Consider the following 13,071-nt stretch of genomic DNA (forward strand, 5'->3'; position numbering starts at 1 on the left):
ACATAATCTGTAGTGTGTAGGGGATTTGTTCCCAAATTTTTTAAGAATAGACCTAATTTGTGTAATTCCATATTATTCCGATTTTTTCTGGAACTCAGATATTATGGCAAATAAGTGCACAAATTGTTTAGCCTGTGAAATTTCAAACTGAAACATGTTACTCTTATTTTTTCACTGAAAAGAAATTTTTATTGAATCATTTCTTCAAGAAGCTTTGGAGCTGTGTAAATGAATGTAAACAAATATTTAATTAAGAAAATGTTTTTAATTAATAAAAAAAACAGTGTTCTACCATTACATCAGAAATTGGAATTTATTTTTCCTTGTTTTCCTCTCTCATCGATTTCCACTATTTCCTCTTCAGTAAGTCTACCTGGTATGACAAAATCAGTCCCTGCAATTCTGCATATAATAAATTGATTATCTTCTTGGCCCCCATGCTTAACAGCTACCATTTCTGTGCTTTCTGAGGACCCAAACCAGGCGAGGGTGCCAAAGCAGCTATTGTTATGAGTGGACCAACTAGAGCTGAAGTGTCTTTGATTAAAATTTGTGAATGTTGTAAAAAGACCGTATCTCAAAATAAGTAGTCAGAATCATTCTGTTCTACATATTCCAAACTAGTCTCTGGGGGGAAGATAGACTGGTAGAGGTAGGAGCTACTACTACAGAAGCTTCTAAAACAAATAAAAAGCAAGAATACTAGTGCAAGATTGTAAGATTTGAGCAGAAATGGGAAGGTGTTTGTCCAATTTTATGCATGGCTCACTGTACTAGTTTTACTGTAAAGTGATACAATATTATATGACTTTACCAAATATTGTTTCATTTCCACAGAATAAAACTAAATAGTTTGCCAATTCATAATTTCAAAGCTTAAAGCACATGACAAGAAAATCCGATTAAGTGCAGTCAGGATTCACACACACTGAGGTTCCATACAAACTTAACTCCAAAAACCGTTCTTCCCATTTTGTAGGGATCCGTGCCTCTGTCGGTAAAAACGGAATCCTTATAGGATCACTCTGTTGTCTGTCTGTCTGTACGTCTCTCTGTCCATCTATTAAGACACCTTTTTCTCAGGAATGGATAGACCTATCAAGTTGAAATTTATATCACTTACCAAGGTCTACAGTCTCTTGGCAGCAAAAAATTTAAGCTTCTAATTTAGTGGTTCTCAAAGTGTGTGCCAGGGAGCACTGGTGCGCACTGTAATATTTTGGGAAAACATTTGTCCAAATGTAAAAGAAAATATAGCTACTCAATTTTATCCATTTCAAGGCAGGTTAATGCGGAACGAGTCCTTAAGTTTTGTCGAATAGTTTAGTTTGGTTAAGGAAATGAGATGGCTTATTCTCCTTGTAGTGCTTACAGCATTCAGAACGTTTCATGCTGACTGTCTTCTCTCTTGCACTACTGCTAATCTTAGCTATCCAACAGTAGCACCTGTATGGAAACTGGGCAAAGGTATTCCAAAATAATGAGAGATGATAAAGCCATTGCTGGCCCATCGAGGTCATCCCTTACACCACTGAGAAGTGTAAGGAATTCCAGGGAAAATGTAATTCGCAGTGGGGTGAGAAAAATAATTATTCGGATGGCAGAATGCCTTGGTCTGGAGAAAATCATATCACATTGCTACAATCACAACAATATGCAGTTGTGGGAGTGATTAATTTATTTAATAATGAATGCAACTGTATATATAACGTAGCACTTTATCTATGGCAAAGTTTGGTGTGGCCAACACAGTAACTGATTTGATGTGTTGTAAAAGAAACTTGCAGTCCAAGAATGCAACCGTGGACTGTAAGTTTCTTAAAAAACAATGGTTCATGGACATTAGTAATTAATAAATGCCTCAAATGCCATTTTCTTTAATTCCTTGCACTAGAACTACATTACAACAGCCATACCTTAATTTCACAATTTTTGACAGAAATAATGCGCTTTTAGCTATTCCTTTCTATTTTTGTGTGTACCTATATTACTCAATGGTCAGTACCAGTCGCACAAGTATCCGTGGATGACTAGCACTGTAGGCGCCGTGCAAATTATTTTTGCACACCTCGTTCTATGCCTTCTTTCCATAACAAAACGGTGCGACACTTGTATTGCACTTGAAGTTTGTAAATAATCGTGGAGTTAATCCACAGTGTTGTCAAGAATTAATGGATTTCTGGTCAGATCTATACGTTCAGAATTAGGAGAAAATGGTGAAAACACATTTGATGACTGACAGATTTTTCCGACGAAAACTCTTAACGGATATTATCTGATCATGTTGTGCTTTTGTTTTGCAGTTGATTTGCCTATGGACGATGTTTTTTTTTATGATGGTAGCCATGCTGAAATTAAGCCTTGTCCACTGCACACGTGATCACAACTTGTCCATAGAATCTGAAGGTTTCATGTCGTTCCCAGTGATTGCGAATCTATTCCACCTTACTCCGAATAGTGCTGCAATAGCACATAGGAAGTGAATTGCATATTATTATTATTATTATTATTATTATTATTATTATTATTGCCCATTATGACCAATTTAGGTACTGTGACAGTGTATCAAAAAATTATAAACAACATTCGCTTGAGCTGTCCGTGACTAAAAAAATTTCATTTCATTTTGTTTGCTACAGATGAGTAGCACATGTGAACATGGACCGTCATTGTTCATGAAGCCGAGTGACATTTCCACTGCAGTTTAGTGATTCAGCTGTTTCATGACAGAAGCAAGGTTAATGGAAGTTGAAAATTATTGGTGGCAACACTGTTAACCCATGGAGGAACAAGAATCCAGAGCCAGAAAGGAAACACGTTTCCATTGTTGTGCACTTTATGTTATCCCAGAGCTTTCAGGTGATATGTCGGTGAGGTGTTGATAGCGTACGTGGGGCTCGTGCTGTGTGTACAACGTACTGCTAATTTTCAAAGTGCTAGAAGTGAATAAAACAGACCGATTTCTGAAAAACACGCATGTCATCGAAGAATCCGATTCTGGAAGTGAACAATAGCTAAGTGCAATTAAAAAAGGCAAAACAGCGGCTTACTCGTAAGTACAATGGAAGATACTTAAGCCATAGTTTCACTTTGACTGGAAGTGAAGATTATCCCACTACTCTTAGTGTGTGTGTATAAAATGGCAAATGAATCTCTGCTTCCTAGTAAACCGAGCAAACATTTTAAAACAACGCATTCATATTTGCAAGATAATCCTGTAAGGTATTTTGAGAGATTGTCTGAACAGCAAATAAGGACAGCAATATCTTTTAAAAGTGTAATGTCTGTTATTGATAAAGCTCTGATCGCTTCCTACCAAGTCTCTGAACTATTAGCACAGAGTATAAAAGTTCATATTATAGGTGAGTCACTTTCTTCTGCCTGCTTGCAAAGAAATGGTGATGACGATGCTAGGAAATAAGCAGCTGTGAAAATAAGCAAGATTCTTTTGTCAAATGATACAGTTCACAGGTGTTCTAACGTTTTGACGACACGAGAAACAGTGCAAAACTGGATTGCATTCACATTTCACGCCTCACTCTCATCAGATGATTTACGTGATGTGACTAGCTGATCCTCTTCTCTGGGTATTCAGCTACGTTGATCTCCCAAGAGCTTCTTCTCCGAAGATTTTCACTGGTTATTGGAATTAATTAGACTCTTTCTCTATTCTTGAAACAATTGGGTACTCGATGAATACTTTCAGTTCAATAATAATATATTTTCAACTTTCACAGACAACAACTTCTGCAAGTCAACTTAGTCATCAAACATTAGACTCTGTTAAACGTATTTATAATAACATTGATCTAACAATCAAATGATTTATGGACATCACATATATCTTGCCTTGTACAGGGCTAAGACATGAGTAAGTTACTAGCGGCAAAGACTTGTCGTCGTCAGTGGACCGCCACTCTTACAGTCTTCTCATAACAAACTTCCAAGCTGCACACACAAACAGGTAGCGAAGTAGATACGGTTCCACTCTCCCACTTATATTTAAAATATTGTGTGTTCGAGATGGTATAAGGACAAGTGGTTCTCGAATTCACGCGGAAATTCTCAAAGCACTAAATATCCCACCCTTCAGCTCGAACACGTGATATTTTATACGTAATCACCAGTACATTAATATCACATAGGATAACACTTCATTTCTCAACAATACATCTTTTTCTATTAATAATTGTAAATACTCTTGTTCTTATTGCCTGGTCATTCCTTTTTTCCATTTTACTACAATTACAAAACGTGAACCTTTCAATCCATGTTGGATTGGGCCAACTTTTTCTGTTTTCTACTCTTTTTCCAATCATAAATTCCAGGTGTACTTCACCCACGAGTAATCTACTGTTTATTCCTACTTTCCGTTACCACCTTTCCTAAGTATGTACTTATTCATTACTTATTGTAGTTTGGAGGATTTCTTGGTAAAATAAAAGTGTTCCTTTTTTTGTGGGCATTTGTAGACATAAAACGTAATAAGGCTGGTGATGCATAAAATTAAAACTTACCAGACTAAGTCCTATAAATCGTGTGACTTCTGTTATGATACTGTCCTTTTCCCCTCTAGAAACAGTACCTATACCTCACATATGGGTTGACCCTTTGAGTGCATTCCCTCCTTCCGTTTTAGTAGGTACACCCCTCTTAATTCCTGTTCTCCTATGATACAGGTCAATCCCCTTCTTGGTGCCTTTGTCTCCACAGTATAGGTCAGCCTTTCTTAGGTCTGCCTATCTGCGTTTTATATTCAATAAATGCTGGGCACACCCCCTTTATCCTTCCTGGGTAGGCATCATGGTTCATCTTTATGTACACTATAATTAAATGTTTTCTGGTAACGTTGAAATCTATTTTACACCTCATCTTCACTTTCTAATACTCCATCTAATACTCTAGAGTCCTCTTCCACTGCTCACTTCTATCATATAACCAAATACTATGCCTACACAAATTGTTCACCTCATAGTAGATGCTACGTCTACCTGTATTAACCAACTCTTCGTAGATAGTATGTCTATACATAATGATCAAGTCGCACTACTCTGTAACTCATATGAGTATTTGCTACCCTGACTTTTCTCAAATGGTAATCACGATTAAATCCAATTTGGCTTTTCTCTGTTTTATAATATTACCCCAGCTCCCCTGCTCTTGTCTCTCTAGGTGCATGGGTTGATTTCTATCCTCCTTTCTTTGTATATCTGTATGTATATATAAGAAGTGACGGAGGGGGGGGGGGGGGAGGGGGGATGGGGGGAATTATGTAGAACCAACACTTATAAAAACAATGTAATGTGTGCATCTACCCAGACGTACATATATCCTTATTCCCCTACATCCCTCTGCGGTTCTGACATCGCTTCAGTTTTCTAATTTGTAATTTTTGTGCTTGTGTTTAAGGGTATCTTTGTGTGTCTGTTGATGTGTGTTTGTGCAGCCTGATTCTTCAGCCTACTTATCTGAAATAAGTTGTAGGTTATCGGAAGCCAAGGAAAATGAAAAATAAGGACTTCTGCGATAGAAGAAGCTGAATATGGAAAGAGGGAAAGATAGATAGGTACTCAAATGACAAGTAAGAAATGAAAAAGTAGAAATGGTTGCTAAGATTGAAGAAGTAAAGAAGATAGCACCAAAGACCCCCTTCCCCAGCATCCCTACCTCGCCGGTACTTGAGTGAGAAGCCAGAAGAGGTATGGTGTTAAACATCTCCTACAGAACGGACATTCTCACCTTCACCCTTGAGGTCCCCAAACAAAATCTTAGCAACACCTATGGAACGGCAAATGGTGAAGAATCAGTCACACTTGTTTGCGAAGGTCGTTTGGAAGGTGTGGTGTGTGCTCTGTGTTATCACTGATTTGTGTATTGGTGTAAATCATGCTTTAATCTACAGTACCCATCCTTTCAAAAACTAATACAAACCCTCCCCTTTACATCACATTTCATAAAAGGTACAAAATATTCTATACAAAATAGAAAATTATACAAATAGTTGTTTAGTTATTCAGTTTGCACTGTATTTTTATAAACACATAAAATACTCTGTTTAGTTTACGTTGTTTCGATATCACTGTTTGAATAGTACTGTGATATTATTTTTCCACTAATACTATATTCTATTCATTTCATTTCATCCAGAATGAGATTTTCACTCTGCAGCGGAGTGTGCGCTGATATGAAACTTCCTGGCAGATGAAAACTGTGTGCCCGAGCGAGACTCGAACTCGGGACCTTTGCCTTTCGCGGGCAAGTGCTCTACCATCTGAGCTACCGAAGCACGACTCACGCCCGGTACTCACAGCTTTACATCTGCCAGTATCTCATCTCCTACCTTCCAAACTTTACAGAAGCTCTCCTGCGAACCTTGCAGAACTAGCACTCCTGAAAGAAAGGATATAGCGGAGACATGGCTTAGCCACAGCCTGGGGGATGTTTCCAGAATTCTGGAAACATCCCCCAGGCTGTGGCTAAGCCATGTCTCTGCTATATCCTTTCTTTCAGGAGTGCTAGTTCTGCAAGGTTTGCAGGAGAGCTTCCAGAATTCTGGAATCATCCCCCAGGCTGTGGCTAAGCCATGTCTCCGCTATATCCTTTCTTTCAAGAGTGCTAGTTCTGCAAGGTTCGCAGGAGAGCTTCTGTAAAGTTTGGAAGGTAGGAGACGAGATACTGGCAGATGTAAAGCTGTGAGTACCGGGCGTGAGTCGTGCTTCGGTAGCTCAGATGGTAGAGCACTTGCCCACGAAAGGCAAAGGTCCCGAGTTCGAGTCTCGGTCGGGCACACAGTTTTAATCTGCCACGAAGTTTCATTTCATTTCATGTTTAGGGATCACTGTTTATCTGTGATTCTCTTAAGTGTATTATTTTTCTGTCATACCTGGTTTTCTATAAGCTAACATTAGAGGATAGTTTAAGAATTCAGTAATAGATAACAGAATAGTTTAAGATTTGAAGCGAATTTGGTGCAGGAAAACTAATTTTCAAGAAACACCGAAAACAACTCTGGATCCGGCAGCCGTAACTCCACCTGTTAACTCAGAACGTTAACGTCCCTGGGGGACACGTGACTCCACCTGGGTCCCATGGATCTGACCTTAATCTCACTTGAGCAAGTGCAAACTAGTACTTCTCATTAAATTTTGTGTGAAAGTCTCCACACGACAAAACAAGTCATATTTTATAAACCCCAACCATTATCATCAATATCCATTCCTGATTTTCTCTTTCCATACAGTATTCCTCTAAATGCAGTTGCAGCTCTTCTCCAACTGATGCTATCAGAAGCATGCATTATTTCATTCCCAGGTAGTTGAAGTTCTTTATTTGCTTCATGTCTCTTTGCTAAATCTTTATTATCTCTATATGCAGCATCATATTGTTTTTGCAAGTTTTATCTAATGGATTTATGCCTTTCTTGCCATGTGCTACTCTTTCGTCTAATTTGGTAGAAGGTCCCACATAGCTCGGCACATGCATTTTTGGCATTGGTAAATTATGTAAAGCCCAGTTTACTAATCCTTTTCCAAGTTTTTCACATTTACAAAATGTATGTGGTAATTTGCTCTAAATTCTGATCAATTCCTTTTGGATTACTGATAATGAAATAATTAAATTTATTTGTTAACATTTGCATTATTCCAACTTTTTCATTATAATAACTTTTACTTTCAGCTAATTCTTCACCATGAATTACTGAAGCCTGTTGATTAAATCTCTAGCATCATTCATCCAAACATGCAATTGTTTTTCTCTCTATATTTCTTTATCAGGTCTTCACCAAATCTTCATTCTTAATTTGTCTTTAATTTTGGGAAATGGACAATAAGAATTCCTTTTATTAATTTATTATATTTAATACCTCTACTTGATTTGATTTTATTTGGATTCTTTTCAGAGTATAATGCTCCTGAGTGGTATGACATATATGCATAATTTGGTAAATCAACAGCATCAAAATTTCTATTCATATTTTCCACAGTAATCTGTTTCTTAGCTGAAAGATTCATCAGTGCATTTCTACCTTCATATATCCTATCACCCCCCCCCCCCCCCCCATGAACCATGGACCTTGCGTTGGTGGGGAGGCTTGCGTGCCTCAGCGATACATACAGTCATACCGCAGATTCAACCACAACGGAGGGGTATCTGTTGAGACGCAAGACAAACATGTGGTTCCCGAAGAGGGGCAGCAGCCTTTTCAGTAGTTGCAGGGGCAACAGTCTGGGTGATTGACTGATCTGGCCTTTTAACACTAATCAAAACGGCCTTGCTGTGCTGGTACTGCAAACAGCTGAAAGCAAGGGGAAACTACAGCCGTAATTTTTCCCAAGGGCATGCAGCTGTACTGTATGGTAAAATGATGATGGCGTCCTCTTGGGTAAACTATTCCGGAGGTAAAATAGCCCCACTTCGGATCTCCGTGCGGGGACTACTCAGGACGACGACGTCATCAGGAGAAAGAAAACTGGCATTCTACGGATCGGAGTGTGGAATGTCAGATCCCTTAATCTGGCAGGTAGGTTAGAAAATTTAAAAACGGAAATGGTTAGGTTAAAGTTAGATATAGTGGGAATTAGTGGAGTTCGGTGGCAGAAGGAACAAGACTTCTGGTCAGGTGACTACAGGGTTATAAAAACAAAATCAAATAGGGTTAATGCAGGAGTAGGTTTAATAATGAATAGGAAAATAGGAATGCAGGTAAGTTACTACAAACAGCATAGTGAACGCATTATTGTGGCCAAGATAGAAACGAAGCCCACGCCTTCCACAGTACTACAAGTTTATATGCCAACTAGCTCCGCAGATAAAGAAGAGATTGATGAAATGTATGAGGAGATAAAAGAAATTATTCAGATAGTGAAGGGAGACGAAAATTTAATTGTCATGGGTGACTGGAACTCTATAGTAGGAAAAGGAAGAGAAGGAAATGTAGTAGGTGAATATGGAATGGGATTAAGGAATGAAAGAGGAAGCATAACTTAATCATAGCTGACACTTGGTTCAAGAATCATAAAAGAAAGTTGTATACATGGAAGAAGCATGGAGATACTGGAAGGTCTCTGATAGATTATATAATGGTAAGACAGAGATTCAGGAACCAGGTTTTAAATTGTAAGGCATTTCCAGGGGTAGATGTGGACTCTGACCACAATCTATTGGTTATGAACTGTAGATTAAAACTGAAGAAACTGCAAAAAGATGGGAATTTGAGTAGATGGGACCTGGATAAACTGAAAGAACCAGACGTTGTAGAGAGCTACAGGGAGAGCATTAGGGAACGATTGACAAGGATGGGGGAAAGAAATACAGTAGAAGAAGAATGGGTAGCTTTGAGAGATGAAATAGTGAAGGCAGCAGAGGATCAAGTAGGTAAAAAGACAAGGGCTTGTAGAAGTCCTTGGGTAACAGAAGAGATATAGAATTTAATTGATGAAAGGAGAAAATATAAAAATGCAGTAAATGAAGCAGCCAAAAAGGAATACAAACATCTCAAAAGCGAAATAGACAGGAAGTGCAAAATGGCTAAGCAGGGATGGCTAGGAGGACAAATGTAAGGACATAGAGGCGCATATCACTAGGGGGTAAGATAAATACTGCCTAGAGGAAAATTAAAGAGACCATTGGAGAAAAGAGAACCACTTGCATGAATATCAAGAGCTCATATGGAAACCCAGCTCTAAGCAAAGAAGGGAAAGCAGAAAGGTGGAAGGAGTATATAGAGGGTCTATACAAGGACGATGTTCTTGAGTACAATATTATAGAAATGAAAGAGAACGTAGATGAAGATGAAATAGGTGATATGATACTGCGTGAAGAGTTTGACAGAGCACTGAAAGACCTAAGTCGAAACAAGGCCCCGGGAGTAGACAACATTCCATTAGAACTACTGACGGCCTTGGGAGAACCAGTCCTGACAAAACTCTACCGTCTGGTGAGGAAGATGTATGAGACAGGCGAAGTACCCTCAGACTTCAATAAGAATATAATAATTCCAATCCCAAAGAAAGCAGGTGTTGACAGATGTGAAAATTACCGAAGTATCAGTTTAATAAGTCACAGCTGCAAAATACTAACACGAATTCTTTACAGACGAATATAAAAACTGGTAGAATCCGACCTTGGGGAAGATCAGTTTGGATTCCATAGAAATGTTGGAACACGTGAGGTAATACTGACCCTACAACTTATTTTAGAAGCTAGATTAAGGAAAGGCAAACCTACATTTCTAGCATTTGTAGACTTAGAGAAAACTATGAGGTTCGCCAATGACACTGTAATTCTGTCAGAGACAGCGAAGGACTTGGAAGAGCAGTTGAACGGAATGGACAGTGTCTTGAAAGGAGGATATAAGATGAACATCAACAAAAGCAAAAGGAGGATAATGGAATGTAGTTGAATTAAGTCGGGTGATGCTGAGGGAATTAGATTAGGAAATGAGATACTTAAAGTAGTAAAGGAGTTTTGCTATTTGGGGAGCAAAGTAACTGATGATGGTCGAAGTAGAGAGGATATAAAATGTAGACTGGCAATGGCAAGGAAAGCGTTTCTGAAGAAGAGAAATTTATTAACATTGAGTATAGATTCAAGTGTCAGGAAGTCGTTTCTAAAAGTGTTTGTATAGAGTGTAGCCATGTATGGAAGTGAAACGTGGACGATAAATAGTTTACACACGAGGAGAATAGCAGCTTTCGAAATGTGGTGCTACAGAAGAATGCTGAAGATTAGATGGGTAGATCACATAACTAATGAGGAGGTATTCAATAGAATTGGGGAGAAGAGGAGTTTGTGGCACAACTTGACTAGGAGAAGGGATCTGCTGGTGGGGCATATTCTGAAGCATCAAGCGATCACCAATTTAGTATTGGAGGGCAGTGTGGAGGGTAAAAATCGTAGAGGGAGACCAAGACATGAATACACTAAACAGATTCAGGAGGATGTAGGTTGCAGTAGGTACTGGGAGATGAAGAACCTTGCACAGGATAGAGTAGCATGGAGAGCTGCATCAAACCAGTCTTAGGACTGAAGACCACAACAGCTATATATCCTATCACCAACTGTTAATTTATCATGTTAACAACTTCAGTTCCTCTTCCTTTGTTGTTGTTTCCTATTTTTCCAGTATTCCCTCATTTTCACCCCATGAAGTCTCTTCCTTTCTCGTGTCCATGTTATTCCCAATTTTTTATTTTGTCTGCTTTGAAAGCCCGCCATGTTTCGTATTTTCAAAAGTAAATGATTTCTTTCTGCTATTTCTGATTCTTTAATGTTGTTTCTTTCTACATCTTTCCTTACTTCTGTAAACCATGCTATTATTGACTTCTTCCAGAAATATAGGTTTATTTGTTTTGATGGTCTATTTCCATCCATTTGGTAAAGGTGTCCAAAAAAGGTTAATCTTTATTTAGCCATTACTTCAGATGTTTTCTCTATATTTTTGTAGATCTCCTCTTTACTTATTATTTTCCAACCATTTGCAGTTTTTATTGCACCATTATTTTTTTAATAATCCTTCTTTCCAGTACCTCTAGTTTGTCCATCTTAAAGTTAAAAAAAAATGGCTCCTGGCACTATGGGATTTAACATCTGAGGTCATCAGTCCTCCAGACTTAGAATTACTTAAATCTAACTAACCTACGGACATCACACACATCCATGCCCGAGGCAGGATTTGAACCTGCGACTGTAGCAGCAGCGTGGTTCCGGACTGAAGCACCTACAAACACTAAGCCACAGTGGCCGGCTCTTATAGTTCATCGTTAGGCATTCAGATCCATATAAACATTCTGGTCGTACCACTGTGGTGTAGTGTTTTAGTTTTGTTTTTCTAGATATATGTTTATTGTTGTAAATATTTTTGGTCAAGCCATATGCTCTTTCCATTTTGTTAATTCTTACATCTGTTGCAGATTTTTCTAGTCCATTCTGTTGTATAGTTTCTCCAAGATATTTAAATTTACTTACTTCCTCTATTTTACCTATTTCTGTTTCTATGAATTTTGATGCATTTTTTATATTTGTCATGAATTTTGTTTTTTCAGCTGAAATTTTTAGACCAGTTCTGTTTGCTATTTTTTTTCAGAAGGTTTATATGAATAACTGCTTCTGTCAGGTTTCCTGAAAGTATTGCAAAATCATCCACAAAAGCCAAGAGCTTACCTTAATTCCATTTGTTTTGCTTCCCAGAGTTATTGGATCAATTTTGTGATTTTTTAGCTCTGAATTCCAGAACCTTACAATTTTTTCTGGAACACACTTAAACAGTAAAGGTGATAAACCGTCACCTTGTCTAAAACCAGTTTTTATTTAAAATGGCTGAGATACTTCTCCCATAAATTTGAATTTACATATTGTACCTGTAAGTGTTTCACAAATTATAATAGCTAATTTTGATTTCACGCCAAATTCTCTAATGGCCTTGTCTATTGTTTCTCTGTCTACACAATCAAATGCTTTCTTGAAATCAATAAATGATAGTATTATTGGTTTGCTGATTATCATCATATGGCGAATTATTGACTTTAAGTTAAAAATTTGTTCTGCACTGGATCTTTCCTTTCGAAAACCACCCTGATATTCTCCCAGTTGTTTGTCTACAGTATCTACCACTCTGTTCAGGAGAATGTTTGATAATATTTTGTATGCCACTGGCAGAAGTGACACTCCTCTAATTATTGACATTTTGCTTGTCTCTCTTTTTATGTAGCAGTTGGATTAATGCTGTTTTCCATTGAACTGGAATCTTTTCAGTTTTCCAAATGTTCTCAAAAATCAGCTGTAGATCCTCAATGATTTTTGGATCTGGCCACTTCTATAGTTCTGCTGTAATGAAGTCTTCACCAACTGCTTTATTGTTTTTGACTGTTTTGATGGCTTCATAAATTTCTAACTCTGTTGGTGGGAAATTTTCCTCTAGATTTAGAGGTGTGACTGGAATTCTAATTTATCTGTTGGAACTGGCCAGTTTTACAGCTTTTCAAAAGAATTTACTAAAATTTCACAATTTTCTTTGTTATTTAATCCAATTTTGACATTTTTCATGTTTGAAACAAATACTTGGTGCCTGAT

General features: G+C 37.8%; 1 protein-coding gene across 3 annotated transcripts in view; it reads right to left on the bottom strand.

Moving 5' to 3' along the window:
* The window catches only part of LOC126457025 (gastrula zinc finger protein XlCGF7.1-like), a 127,169-nt gene that overhangs the window by 42,622 nt on the left and 71,476 nt on the right, over positions 1-13,071 (bottom strand). The gene's annotated exons all lie outside the window — the stretch shown is intronic.

Source organism: Schistocerca serialis, chromosome 2 (assembly GCF_023864345.2).
Source record: "Schistocerca serialis cubense isolate TAMUIC-IGC-003099 chromosome 2, iqSchSeri2.2, whole genome shotgun sequence".
Taxonomy (NCBI): Eukaryota; Metazoa; Arthropoda; class Insecta; order Orthoptera; family Acrididae; genus Schistocerca; species Schistocerca serialis.